Raw genomic sequence first — 3523 nt, forward strand, 5'->3', positions numbered from 1 at the left:
ACTGTGTCCAAGATTAGGTTTAAACTGCGTCCAAGACGAGGTCTAAACTGTGTCCATAATGAGGTCTAAACTGTGTCCAAGATGAGGTCTAAACTGTGTCCAAGATGAGGTTTAAACTGTGTCCAAGATGAGGTCTAAACTGTGTCCAAGATTAGGTCTAAACTGTGTCCAAGATGAGGTCTAAACTGTGTCCAAGATGAGGTTTAAACTGTGTCCAAGATGAGGTCTAAACTGTGTGGTGAGGTCTAAACTGTGTCCAAGATGAGGTCTAAACTGTGTCCATAATGAGGTCTAAACTGTGTCCATAATGAGGTCTAAACTGTGTCAAGATGAGGTCTAAACTGTGTCCAAGATGAGGTCTAAACTGTGTCCAAGATGAGGTTTAAACTGTGTCCAAGATGAGGTCTAAACTGTGTCCAAGATGAGGTCTAAACTGTGTCCAAGATGAGGTCTAAACTGTGTCCAAGATGAGGTAAACTGTGTCCAAGATTAGGTCTAAACTGTGTCCATAATGAGGTCTAAACTGTGTCCAAGATGAGGTCTAAACTGTGTCCAAGATGAGGTCTAAACTGTGTCCAAGATGAGGTTTAAACTGTGTCCAAAATGAGGTCTAAACTGTGTCCAAGATGAGGTCTAAACTGTGTCCGAGATGGGGTCTAACTGTGTCCAAGATGAGGTCTAAACTATGTCCAAGATTAGGTCTAAACTGTGTCCAAGATGAGGTCTAAACTGTGTCCAAGATGAGGTCTAAACTGTGTCCAAGATGAGGTCTAAACTGTGTCCGAGATGAGGTCTAAACTGTGTCCATAATGAGGTCTAAACTGTGTCCATAATGAGGTCTAAACTGTGTCCATAATGAGGTCTAAACTGTGTCCAAGATGAGGTCTAAACTGTGTCCAAGATGAGGTTTAAACTGTGTCCAAGATGAGGTTTAAACTGTGTCCAAGATGAGGTCTAAACTGTGTCCAAGATGAGGTCTAAACTGTGTCCAAGATGAGGTCTAAACTGTGTCCAAGATGGGGTCTAACTGTGTCCAAGATGAGGTCTAAACCATGTCCAAGATTAGGTCTAAACTGTGTCCAAGATGAGGTCTAAACTGTGTCCAAGATGAGGTTTAAACTGTGTCCATAATGAGGTTTAAACAGTTGTACACTGCTAAAATAAGAGTCATTTTTTGTTTTCTTAGAGAAGATACATGAAACAAGATATTCAACTGTAGGTGGTAAACATCACTATTTCTTATTTACTGTATTGTGCAATGGAGGCGATGATCTGATATTAGGTTTCCTGACTTTTAAACAGTATATTGGAGGTAGATTAATTTCCATCTGTTTAGATATTCACTTTTTTATTTATTATTATTATTATTTTTTAACCTCTTAGTCCGCCCCATCCCGGATCCGGGATCGTGACTACAGCCTCAAGCTCATTACCATAACGCAAAATTAGCGATTTCTGAAAATTGCAAATTAAATGAAATAAATATGCCTGTCCTCAAGCTTATCCTTTTCTTAACAATCCTGTCGTCTCAGATTTTCAAAATATGCTTTAGAACCAGAGAAAATCAATAATTTGTGTAAGAGTGGTGATAGCTAGCTTAGCATTTAGCGTTAGCATTTAGCACGCAACATTCACAAAAACCAGCAAAGGGATCAAATAAAATAATTTACCTTTGAAGAACTTCAGATGTTTCAATGAGGAGACTCTCAGTTACATAGCAGATGTCCAGTTTTTCCTGAAAGATGCTTGTGTAGGACACAACGTTCCGTTTTGTTACTATGCATTTGGCTACCGAAACTAACCGAAAATTCAGTCACCTAAACGTCAAACTTTTTTCCGAATTAACTCCATAATATCGACTGAAACATGGAAAACGTTGTTTGAATCAATCCTCAAGGTGTTTTGTCATATATCTCTTCATTGAAATGCCTTCCCTGGAAGCGTGCATTCTTCTCTGATTCGGAGATGGAAAAATACTGGTACCTGACTTTTGCGCACCAATTTCCACGCAGACACCGTGCGGGACACTTGGTAATTGTAGGCTCTTATGGTCAATCTTCCAATGATATGCCTACAAATACGTCACAATGCTGCAGACACCTGGGGGAAACGATAGGAAGTGTCCGTTCATTCCTGTCGCATTCACAGCCATATAAGGAGATCATGGAAAACGTGCCTCCAGAAATCCTGTTGATTTCCTGGTCACTCAAACATCTTGGTTTTGCCTGTAGATTTTGTTCTATGGCACTCACAGTGAAAATCTTTGCAGTTCTGGAAACGTCAGAGTGTCTTCTTTCCAAAACTATCAATTCCAAGCATAGTCGAGCATCTTTTCGTGACAAAATATTGCGCTTAAAACGGGCACGTCTTTTTATCCAAAAATGAAATACTGCCCCTAGAGTCTTAACAGGTTTTAAACTAGAACAAATGCTTATTTACAATGATGGCCTACCAAAAGGCATAAGGCCTCCTGCTTGGACGGGGCTTTGATTTAAAATAAATATGTATTTAATAATAATATAGGACAAAACACACATCACAACAAGACAGACAACACTACATAAAGACAGACAACACAACACTATATAAAGACAACACAACACTATATAAAGAGAGACAACACAACACTACATAAAGAGAGACAACACAACACTACATAAAGAGAGACACCACAACACTACATAAAGAGAGACAACACAGCACTACATAAAGAGAGACAACACAGCACTACATAAAGAGAGACAACACAACACTACATAAAGACAGACAACACTACATAAAGACAGACAACACAACACTACATAAAGAGAGACAACACAGCACTACATAAAGAGACACCACAGCACTACATAAAGAGAGACAACACAACACTACATAAAGACAGACAACACTACATAAAGAGAGACAACACAACACTACATATAGAGAGACAACACAACACTACATAAAGAGAGACAACACAGCACTACATAAAGAGAGACAACACAACACTACATAAAGAGAGACAACACAGCACTACATAAAGAGAGACACCACAGCACTACATAAAGACAGACAACACTACATAAAGACAGACAACACTACATAAAGAGAGACAACACAACACTACATAAAGAGAGACAACACAACACTACATAGAGAGACAACACAACACTACATAAAGAGAGACAACACAACACTACATAAAGAGAGACAACACAACACTACATAAAGAGAGACACCACAACACTACATAAAGAGAGACACCACAACACTACATAAAGAGAGACAACACAACACTACATAAAGAGAGACAACACAACACTACATAGAGAGACACCACCGCACGGCAGCAACACAACATGACAACAAAATGGTAGCATCACAGCAACAGAGTATCCAGGAGAAAAGGCCACATTGCGCTGGTAGGAGTTGAGAGCTACTGAGGAGTTTTTATCTGTATGTAGAAAGGTAGAAAGAGAGAGAGAGAGGAAAGCTTGAATAAGATTAGAGGAGAAAGTCAGAGGGAATTATACATAATGCA

The sequence above is a fragment of the Oncorhynchus gorbuscha genome, linkage group LG09 (genome assembly GCF_021184085.1).
Source record: "Oncorhynchus gorbuscha isolate QuinsamMale2020 ecotype Even-year linkage group LG09, OgorEven_v1.0, whole genome shotgun sequence".
Taxonomy (NCBI): Eukaryota; Metazoa; Chordata; class Actinopteri; order Salmoniformes; family Salmonidae; genus Oncorhynchus; species Oncorhynchus gorbuscha.